Source organism: Sinohyriopsis cumingii, chromosome 17 (genome assembly GCF_028554795.1).
Source record: "Sinohyriopsis cumingii isolate HCF-2022 chromosome 17, ASM2855479v2, whole genome shotgun sequence".
Lineage (NCBI taxonomy): Eukaryota > Metazoa > Mollusca > Bivalvia > Unionida > Unionidae > Sinohyriopsis > Sinohyriopsis cumingii.
The window spans coordinates 122527631-122540366 of NC_142977.1; positions in this window are offsets into that span (position 1 = coordinate 122527631).

Here is a 12736-nt window from a genome sequence, read left to right on the forward strand (position 1 = left end):
GTTACACCAGCTATTTCCCAAAACACGTTAACGTGACTTTGGTAAACGAGTGTCTTCATCCGTTCTTGATCAGAGCCGTGTCAAATAAGGAGCAGAACCTTTGTTCGAAGAATTGATCTTTGTCTTCGGAAGTCTTTTTTTAGAGTTTGAAAAATCTGTTAACGTAGTCTAAGAATACTACACTGTTGGAGTCGGTTTACTTTTGGTATTGTTCTGTGTCTGAAAAATGCGTGCCTAAATTAGGAAGCGAATGTCAATCTCTTCCAGGCATTAGAAGTCATATTGTCCCCCTTTTTATTACAGTCGTGGTCTTCGTCGAAGTCTTTTTCCAGGTCATTCTTGTAATTGTAATAGAAGCCTTTGTGCTCAAATGTCAATGATTTGGTCGCTAAAATGGCATATTTTCTTTCCTTGAGAAAAATCTGATTTTGATTTATAGATTCTAATTAGATGTCCACAAGTGAAGCACAATCACAATAATTCTACAAGACATTTTTGCTGTTTTTCAGCATGTAATAAGCGACATTGTTTTCAACACGTAGGACTGACACACATTCACTCATAGGACGAGCAATCAATTCATTTTTTCTTCCAGAATGCATGGTTTGGTAACCAAAAGAACCTCCGCATCTCTCTCCACAATGAAAATGTTGGTCCAGATAATTAAGTTCTTGGTCATATGTGTACTCAATAGTAGAAAGAAACCCCGAGATACTAGAAATGGTAGCAAAATGAAATATCCGCAACCGACGTGGGGTACACTTTCAACGTACAGCGAGGAGCCAACGCATATCGACGCCGTTACATTTCAGAAAGGCGACATACCCCTTCTTTAGAAATGCCTACCTAATGAGACACGATCAGTGTTTCTCATCGTTGGTAGGCTGTGTCCGATTTCTGAATGCTTTCTTGTGATTTTCTCTACTTTTTGGTCTCGTTCTTCGCGGCGTATGATGACTAAACACATCTTGGATTGTGTGTGGTCGATGTCGAAGTTATTACAATTTGGTAATGTGAATGATGTCCACCAATATCAATTTCGGCGTTTGCTAACTCTATTAGGGAAAATGTTGAGTCATGTAAAGAGTACGTTAGCCATAGCTAATTATAAACTCGTCATTGGATTGTTGGAAGTTATAAATTACGCCGATGCCTTTTGACGCTGTTAATTCAGTCGGTGTCGTAAGCTCGATCCAAATAGGAGATTTTAAACTCTCTTGTGTAATGGACAGTCTCAAACAATGGCATTGCTTAGCTTTTCACTGTAGTTTCTGTGTATATAATAAGGAAACCCACAAATCTGTTAAGAATCTATTGCTTTCTCCGGTGGCTTTTAAGACTTGAGCTCTGTTAATTTTATAGTTTGGGTGAGATAATGTGAGAGCATGTGGTGACATCGAATGTTGACGTTGTTTTCTTGCAATTGCTTATTCTCATAAGAGTTTTTTTTTCATCTTGACTAACCAGTTTGACAAAGTTTTATACACTCGCTCCCCATATATAGGAAGACCTCCAGACCATAAAGTTAATATTATTCACACAGACTTCCTACCAAGACCATGAAATGGGAGGGTGAAAAAATATTGTCCGTCTGGTCAGAGATTAAGAGAGTCATTCGAACGTATACTTCAGACAAATCTACGGACTAATCCTCTCGAGATAACAGTCAAGGTACCTGTTACATCTGTCAAACTAAATGACATTGGGCTCCAAAATATATTCAATGTTAAAGCAAAAGAAAGATAGGATGAAAGAGAGACAAATTTAAAGATGTATGCTGTCATTGTCAATAAAACAATTATTTGTATTCCGAGTATTCTGAAAAAATGCGAACAAGAAAAATGAGATGCGACGGAAGTAGAGCTCTTCAGAAATAGAGGAAGAACACATACTATCAAGAAATGACAGTTGTCAAGACAATTAAAAAATTGTGAATAGGAAGTATCCTTGCCAGTGAAACATTTGAAAAGAGAGGAAGAAAATCGAATAAACGAAGTGGAATGTTGTGGTATTTTACAAGGTCTTAACTCTTAAATCACATATACAAACAGTATAGAGAAAGGTCACCTGAAGGATATGTCTTCACACTAAGGACTTCATCAGTAGACTGATGTAATCACTATTGACTACCAAAATCACTAGATGGAATGGTGAGCTGTTTGTGAATGTAATTGAACTGTTAAAACATTGTCAGATATACGTAATAAAAACTACACAGATGTTGAATTTAGACATTATGTAACATTTCACTGCAGAAAGTAGCTGAAGATTTATAATAGTGTGGAAAAGTCTTCATAAATCCGTCTGCGCAAAATGTATGGAGACAAATGAACAGACAGCCATAATGTAAATACCATTTTACACTAAATATCGAACCATATACATACGATTCTTCATTAAATATCCAACCATGTACATACCATCCTACACTAAATATCCAACCATGTACATACCATTCTACACTAAATATCCAACCATGTACATACGATTCTTCTTTAAAAGCCCAACCATGTACATACCATTCTACATTAAATATCAAATCATGTACACACCATTATACACTAAATATCCAACCATGCACATACCATTTTACACTAAATATCCAACCATGTACTTACCATTCTACACTAAATATTCAACCATGTACTTACCATTCTACACTAAATATCCAACCATGTACATACCACTCTACACTAAATATCCAACCATGTACATACCATTCTACACTAAATATCCAACCATGTACATACCATTCTACACGAAATATCCAACCATTACACTAAATATTCAACTACGTATGAGATAGGAATGCTCATATGCATTATGTCACGTTTACCCCTACCCAGAGTAGCCCCAATTGAAAAGTGTATAATCGAGGTAATTCTGACAAACCATTATTTGATGTTAAACATTGCCGCAGGCTAGCAATAATCCCTTACGTAAGATTGCCGTGGCTAGAAGTGGAGAGCCAGACCTAGGAGCTGCGAGGCCGCCAGATAGTCAGTTATCACCTAGATGTGGAAACGTTGTCCAGATCAAAAGAAGTTGCCCGAAGAAGTGGGAGTGTCTTAACTTCTTTTCCCTGCAGACAGACAGCCAGGTTGAACTGGCCGCTAAGACGATTGGACAGGGTCACAGCGCCACCCAATCAGAATCAAGATAGTAGAGAGATCCTGATTTGGCTAGAATGAAATCTTCGCGTCTTCCGGCAATAATTAGTTCGCTAGAGAGATTGCCCAGAGGAGGATAGCGTAACTCCGAACAGCCATTGGTTATTGGCGGGAATATCTTAGAACAGGAAATTCTAAGTACAGACAGCTTCAAATAAGGAAGCTTTGAGGGACAGACCAGTTACAGTTCGGTCCCGTAGTCTTAGATAGAGAGACGGAGGAAAGGAGAAGAAAGGAGATAAGTCAGGAGAAGTTGAAGTCTAGGAAGAAAAGGGGAGAGAAGGGAGGAAGAGGAACTTGGGAGCGAAATTGGAGAAGGAGATAGTCGAGAGGGAAACGGAGTCGAAGGAGGTGTTGGAGGAACGGAAGGAAGGAAGGAATTAGCGGGAAAGAAAGAGATGAGCAGACACAAGGACAGGGGGAAAATTTAACTCACACTGTAAATCACGGGATGAATTAGGCTGTCACTTGGTCGATAGAAGGAAGGGTGAGTGAGAGTTTATCGTTTTAAATTATCGAATTTATTAAATTGTTATTAATTGAATTTCATCTTCGTGTTCTCTATAATTCCACCGTCGGCATTGCTGACTGGGGGTTCAGAGTTGTAAATCTACCTCGTCACTACTTTAATTTTCTAACACCACGAGTCCGGGTGGAACTTTCATCATAATTTAATTAGTACACATTGGAAGAACCCCACCCCAATGCGTGCAACCGTCACAGTCGTGCAACCGTCACACATTACATAGTTTGCTTATTTGGGTCCAATAATAGCGCATGGACCAATACTACGGTCACAATTTCACAAAAGAGATTATATTGGTTCAACATTTCAGAAGTGTGCTTTATTAAATGTTTTAAGTGCAGATACGACGACAACAATCCGTCAAAGGAACAGTGTTGCATCATAAACTGCTATCAACATAGTTGACAACTGAATCTTTGTGTTGACACTTTCTTTATGTGGCCTGTATTTGTTACTGCCATCTGAGCCAGCAACATCCGTACCGTCACACATAGTCAGGGTAAAGCTTCAACAGACTGTATGAATGAAAGCATTTTTCTGCCAGAGTGTATTAATCATACAATTATGTGGTGAATTCTTTGAGCAGTAATGTATTCTAAGGATATAATAATAATAATAATAATAAGAAGACGACGACGAAGAAGAAGAAGAAGAAGAAGATGAACAAGAAGAAGGAGAAGGAGAAGAAGAAGAACAAGAAGAATAAGAATAAGAATAATCGATACGAGTCTATGCTCTTAAAATAAGTAGCAAAAACGAGTGAAGACAACACAAGCTTTGTACAATTTAACAAATAATTTATTTTCCCAGAATACGAAGTGAAAAATGAGAAAAATGAATTTGACTTTTCACGAACTAAATCTAAAAATAATCCAAGAATTTAAAAAAACACAAGTCATATGAATGAAATCTTCTAAATGAATCTCAGTTAAAATCCCGATGAAATTCCAAGATAGAAGGCGATGACGACTGCGTTAACCTACGAAGTGCAGATGTGTCAACAATCTCTTGTTGAACCACTGAAAAAAATATTGCAGTTTTGAATTCTGAATAAATTCCAGTGAATGTCTTTGCCAAAGAATTATTGGAGCCTTTTTTGTCCGAAGAAAGTAATCCCATGGAATTAAAATTTTTTAAAGAAAATAAAATTCAGCCCAAATTAGTCACAACATAATACAACTTAACGTGTCAGATGTCAAAGAACGACTGGCAATCCTTTATCATAACGTCAGTTATACGCCTAAGACGCAGAACAAATTCCCGAATGGGGGTCAAAAGTTAATTCTTCTGGAACAAAAAGAAGTTTGTTTACCAATTGACATATGATACATGTCACGTCGTCCAGGTATGACCATGTATAAACTTAATGATTCTTACTCTGAGAAAGATTTAATTTGTTTTAACAACAGTTGTTTACCAAACATTTCACTGATTTTGGAACAAGGTCAGGAACTTTGATACCATATTTCTATTGTTAATTGTTTACATCGAAAATATAAAAGAATCAATCAGGTCAAACAGAACTGGCCTCTGTACTGGACAATATCTAATCCAGTAAATAATAAAATGTTAGAATAGCATGTAGTGGAATTAAAAAAGTTTAAAACAATAAAAATTTAAATAAAATAAAATAATAATAATAATAATAATAATAATAATAATAATAATAATAATAAATAAATAAATAAATAAATAACAATAATACTAATAACAACAATAATGATAATAACGTTCATCTAGGATATTTGAAAGATATGCCTACCTGTATTCAAACGTCACCTGTGATAAAAAGCCAGTTTGGTCTGTTTCCCATTTTTGAGAGATTGAGAGTACTGAATGGTATTCAGGAATAAAAGAAAACATGCGAATTCAATCACATAAGATATGATTAGTATCGATATACGTTGCTAAAGGCAGCAAACATCAATCAATGCATTACAAAGAATAACAATATGATTACAGGAATCAGTAAACATTGTAGTCATTAAATCATGCCCCTATTCTCAACGGGGTACATTTGGTAGCTCATCAAAGGTTGCATGTGCCCCTGCTTCAAACGATTTTGCTGCTGATATCTGAACTAAAACAATGTCTTTGCTTATATTCTAAAAATTAACTGGTTGGTTCTGTTAATTTGCATTATTTTACATGCATGAACCGATAGTTTATTCACGTGCCAAGAAAAAAAAATCGTGATGGGATCTGAAATCAATCACACATGTCCTGCAACATTTCAGTTGTCAAGTTAGTTATTAGGACATTTTATAAAATAGCTAGGTTAAATATATATGGAACATGGAATTACAAAACGCTCGTAGACTGTTTGGACTAAACCACTATCATCCAATTATTTTGAATTCGATCATTCGTTTTCTGGATAAAATCATTGAAATACACCAAGACTGTTAGTAAATCAAACTATTAAAGACTACCCGTATCAACGTTCAGTTTTGATCGCCTTAAGTTAAGAAAAGGTGTCAACGTGACCGCCAAACTTGGGCAAATTGTGTTTCACTAAGCATGGTTTTATACACTTCTACTTTCTCCCTTTTCTTTTTCCCTTCTTGCGTTGTTTTTTGTTTTGTCTAGCAAACTATTGTCATGGTCTGTGTACCTGGTTCTGGTCTTGATTATGAAGTATTCAACAAGATGTTTATGTCGATTTGGTTTAAAGAAGTGGGTTTTCCCCTGAAAAATTCTCTTGCTTATAAATGATTTAGTAAATTACCTTTTCATCCCTGTTTCGTATCAATCTTTGGGAATCTTACATCAGAATTTAGACTTGTGTCATGATATAATTCTGGTGGAATGTTTAAATCATTCATTGAAATTACAATACTCATTGACTGGATAAAACAATTCTTTTGAGATGTTTCTGCTCAGTTCAAAGCCATTTTGGATTATATTTTTGTTCCATCATCACAATGAAATTATTAACATTCATTCAGGCAGTTGAGTGTGGCTTCGCTAACAAGCCGCTTAATTTGTGTAACTGTGGCATAAGACCTAGTCTCAGGATATGTTTCAATAGAAGCCGTGTCCTCTTTACCTATCGTATGTATTATTTTATTCCTAGGCAATGACCTAGCTTGAGATAAGGTCATGGTTAATTCACTTGTAACAGGCAAAACTTGTTTGGCTGAAAACGTTGATTGGAAACATCCTTGTTTGATATCCCGCTTGTGCCGTGAATAGAGCTAAGGACAAAGGATCTTTTGAGGACGATTTTGTCATGGAATTATTAATTATGCTGACACATATATTGAAGAGGACACGTTTGCTTCTGGTATTAATCAATATATATTGATCTTAGTGATTCTCATTTTACAAAACATATTTAATCTAATCAGGGTGACAAAAGACAATCACTGAGTTGTCACTGAGTTATCAAATTCTCGTTCGCTCCGATGTCATATATACTGGAACCTTTTAGTCTAGCCCATAAAACCTAGTTGACAGAACATTTAGGAGTCAGTAAGAAGAATTCTTAAAATTATATTCATGATTTAAAATACCAAGTATCGCATCGCGCTTACCAACTATTATGAAATTATAATCAGAGGATACATTTGACTAAGTGCAAACTATTCCAGCATTTGACGAGCAAATAGTTGGAGACTGTATATTTCCTTTTAATAAGACCAAGTGAGGCAAGCAATACGTGTTGACCATGATATATGCAGACACATGATTTCCAGTGGCAATCGCGCTGAGCAAATATTAAAGGTGAAATTATAGTAAAAGACTTTACACATTTTTCCACAATTCCAAACCTACCCATGGTAATCAAGGTTACAATTTTATGTCTGAAACTTTCCAGAATGTTTTGCATGAATTGGGCATAAAAAAAGTTTAAAACTTCAGCCTACCACCCATAGGGAGGCTTTGGAAACATTTCATCGAGCTTTTAACAGTGTGATTTAGTCATATTTATTTGATACAGGAAATCATTAGGATGAATCTGTTCATGCACTGTTGCTTGTTGCAGTGACATCAATTCAAGAATCAGTGAATATTATTCCTTTTGAATTAATTTTGGAAATACTGTCCCTGGGCCATTGAATTTATTAAAAGAAAATCTTCTTTCAAGTTAAGATTCCAAGATTATTCTTCTTGATTATAATTCATGTCTCTGATTTCAAATAAAAGGTGTCAAAAGCTTATGAATTAGCATGGAGTGTGTGTGTGTGTGTGTGTTTGTGTGTGTTGTACCCACAATTAATTGCTTATGACTGGTCTATACGGTTTAATGAAGCATTTTAATTTATAAAAATCAATACATGTACAAAACTACAGCGCCACTGCACACCTACGGATTGACTATAGTGCACCTAAATGAAATCTGTTACAGCAAAACCAATTATGAGAGTGTATTCATATCCTTATGCAAATTCCATGCATGCAATCATAATGATTACTGGAAGAAACTGTTCCGCCTATTTTTACGTCAACATTGTTGCAGCTTTTTTAGAACACTATTCTTGATATGCCCAGCCTCCTATGCAGAGCTGCAACCTTCCAAAAGTTCATTTTATTAGAGTGATTCTCATTTGGCGATATTGCTCTTTGATGGTACAATTATCTAATGCAATTTACATTTGACACTGTACATTTGTTTAAAGGGCAAATATAGCATGATTAAACTGTGCGTGTGTTGATATTATATCAAGCTACGTAAAAAGAAATCATCTATATTATGTTCCCGGCAATTAACGAAACAGATGTCAAATCAAAGGAGAACGTGAATAATAATTCATAATTCTGTCCAGGTAGGTGTTTTGCACATTATTCTACGCGATTAGAATAAACGTTGTGATAACGTTTATTTAAGACGATTATTTCACTCGTCCTTAGAAATACTATTTCTAAGGATATGAAACTAATCAGATAACAATCCTCATAACTTCGATCGAGCCACAAATGATTATTTTTCTTGGCGTGGTTGTCGTGTTGTTTTTGTAGTCTTACAAACTGGCCATATCACTGCATTGTGTAACTTTCATGTAATACATACATACATACATACATACATACATACATACATACATACATACATACATACATACATGCATCAATACATGCATACATACGTTAGTACGTACATTAGCGCTCGTGTGTTTTATTTACGGTTCTATTTCTTCGCATAGAAGCGAAAATGACTAAGAATGATTGATATCGAAAAATGTCAAGTTAGAGTATAATCCAGTCAGGATGATTTTTCTTGTAGCATTCTAAATGAAAATGTTGCATATGTTCTCATTATTATATAATTAAAGAGATTACTTTACACCAATCAGATGAACAAGAATAATAGATGGATTGAACGCATTTAAAATTACATAGAGGACAGGGTGAATACTCACCTATCCATTTACTTATTTACATGCGCCGTGAAAATGTGCATGTAGTTTTCAATTTGACAGTCTCTTCTGTAATACAGAAAAATATAATTTGAGCATATGTATGGCGTATTATGTCATGTGAACGCATTTCAGATATACACACTTGTGAATTTAAATAATTTTCTGTGACGATTCTCATTATTCTATTACATTTATAGAATTTGGAAACAAAGTTTCAAAGTAAAAAAGGCTGCTTCTTGGGATGCAGATGCCCAGTCCATATAGAAAATTAACATTCTTACGATACAGATGTGCAGCCCATATACCACTCTAAGGTTCTGGCCATACAGATTTACAGCCCATATAGCAAACTAAGGAAACTGATGTTGAAACATAATTCAAAGTCAAACCAAAATATATGTAAGTTTGAAGTGTGGAACCTCACCAAAATCGTTTTATATCATACAGAATTGCAGACATTGATTCAGATCACGGAATACTTTGCAAATACAGAAATAAAAATTTGATTTAAGAAAAGATCTTTAACACAATAAATGAAAAATGAAAAATAACATACAAGAGTTTCCGCCGTGATGTGCCAAAGTCTGGGAGTCATGATGTGCCTTAGTCTGGTGGTCGTGATGTGCTTTAGTCTGGGAGTCGTGATATACCTTAGTCTTGGAATTTAATTTGCCTTAGTCTGGGAGTCGTGATGTAACATAGTATGGAAGTCGTGATGTGCCTTAGTCTGGGGGTAGTGATGAACCTTAATCTGGGGGTCGTGATATGCCATAGTCTAGGAATCGTGATGTGCTAACATTCTAGATGCATCACGATGATATAATCAAAAAGTCTAAAATTGAGAACACAATTGTCCCACAAATAGTAATATATTCCTAAGCATTAATAATCCAATATAATCCCAATAAAAATAATCCTCTCAAATTAAAAATTGAACAGAATTAATCTACTGACTCTACTTCAAATGTTAAGACAGGAATAAACATTTCTGATAGAAAGAGTCAATATAAAAACCTAAGTCACAATCAGAGGCTACGGATGAGGGTCAGCAATTCCAGAAAATTCTATATTGTAAACAAAGTCACATCATTCACTCAAATTTTACTAAAGAACATGGCAAATATCAAATAGACAATGAACAAAGCAAATTATACACGTGATAGTACATCTGCAATTAGGTTATCATTTACCTTTGTGTGCCTAATGTCATTGTTGTGTTCGTGCAAAATCAAACGACCATAACAATCTCTGATATTTTGTTTTGTTTTTCATTTTGTTAATGAAATCTAGTGGAGTGGGATCACTGGATAAAATATTCGGAGAAGGAACTTCAAAGTGGTAAATCCAGTATCAAAGCCAAATATTGCTTCTCAGTTGTGGAGCAATTTCTAAGGTGCTTGTTTAGGGTTCTAGAAAAAATATTGCACACCGGATATTCCACACCATTTTTGTCTTCTTGAATCAATACTCCACTGACTCTTACATCACTTGCGTCATCATATTTAAACTTACTGATTGGAATCTGGAGCGGTAATAGACTCGTGGACCTTTAACTATAGAATTAAAATGTAGTAAAAAATTCCTGATATTTGTTCACACCAATGAAACTTGGTTTTCTTACTCAACAAATTGGTTAGAGGAACATCAATCAGGGACAAAATTGATACTATCCAGCCATGCTTCAAATTACATCAGTTGCATTTACTGATAGGCACATGAAATGCTGAGTTATCATGGACCTTATTTTATATTGGCTTAACTTGACCGTGTCTCACAAAAGTTTCAAAAGCTATAACAAAAGCACGGCAAAACTCACTTTTACCTACAATAATTGTCATATTTGCAACCATTAGTCGTTCAATGAATTTCCAAACGTTTTTCAAGCGATTTCTGCAGATGGCATTGTAGATGACTACGCCATTGATTTAAGCGTCACAATTATATAGACCAGACGTTATCCGGTTCATGAAGCTCTGGAAAGCTAAAGTAGGACATCTCATGCAAAAAGGCCTCTTTTTATATTGATAATGCCTATCTAGGGTGACAAATATCCTTGGCCCATCTAACGAGTGGAATTAGATACATACCTCTCAAAAGGTCTAACCCGGTATCATAGTCTGCACGTCCATCTTTGTCAGTGCAATCATCGATTTTAGGCATTGAACATTATTTTACGTTGGGACGCTGTTCACTTTTATATTTGTTGGTGTGCATGGCAAAAGTATTATAAGATTTTGGCACTATAATACATGGATAACTGCAAATACATTCTTTTAGTTCTATGATATCACTGTCCAGCAAATGATGCATTTTTATTAAGACATTCCTTCTGAGATGATTCATCCTGTAAATAAGCTGTTTCATAGGTGTAGAATCTACAATATTAACTGTATGGTAGATTTTATCGTTCGTGTTGGAACGTATGGAAGTGTCCATACTCATATTATAGCTATTGTCTTGTGGTTATTGATGTGAAAGTTTATGTTTGAAATTATTTATATTTCTGAATTTCGAAGATCGTTTAACTATAGTCAAATTGCATTGTATCGTTTAAATACTGTGTGAGACAGGTATAACTAAACTGACTGAGTGATAACATAAATATATCTATCAACATACTCCAATGACATATTTACAAATTATTTATGTTTTAGCCTCTTACAAGAGTTAATAATATAATTTAATTGCGTTGCTGTCATAACTTAATTTATTTCTGACTTGACTAGACAGAGTGAATATTAAGACTTGCCACTTCACAAGTCTTTGGAAACTATATTTGAACTGAGAGGCTTTGTCAGTACAATTATTCTTTGAGTTTTCGATTGCAGGAAGATTTTACTTTAATATTGTCGTTGCTCCACAGACAGTACGTCCAAAAACTAGTTCAACAAGGACTAAAACCTAATGTTTATTCCGTAACGATCAACAGAGGAATACCTTCATCCCAATCATTTCATGTATCAAAGCGATATGACCGAATGATATTTCCGAACGTTTCATAAAATCTCTCTAAAGCCTTTTGACTTTTAGGTTGACATGCAGAAGTCTTAAGCTGTTAAATGCCACATTTATGCAAATATACTGGAAAATACCGGACATACAAATTTACCCTTGATAATGTTGGTCGGATTTAGGAAGGTCTTTAAGGTGTAAGAAAAAGAACCTTTATCAGAGGTTTAAATATGGTTTCAGTTGCAATATTCCTCCATCGAATCTCCATTAAACATTGTGTGGTTGCACACGTTATTGTCAAAAAGCATTGGTTGCCTGTCGTGGTATTAGGTAAGAGATCGATCTGTTATTTGGTTTGTCAAATGCAAGGATATGTTGCATATAAGCGAAGGAGGTCAATAGCCTTGAGTAAGAATGTCCTTTCTATATGACTTACTTTAAGAGCAACAGTTTGAAAACACAATGACTGCACGTAACCAGCCGGTGCATCAGATGGTCTCCAATTTCTCAAAATGACCCCCATTTTAACAAAATAACAAACTGATACATGTGTGGCTCCAATTTTTCTTTTAGCCCTCTGAAACAGTCATAAACATGTCGGGATCATATACCAGTCCAATACCGAGAGATTGTTTTTTATTACAATGATTAGAATAAAGAGTACTTTAGTACTATGATGAGAGTAAAAAAAAAATGAGTAGTAAAGATAGAATCAGTGTGATCAA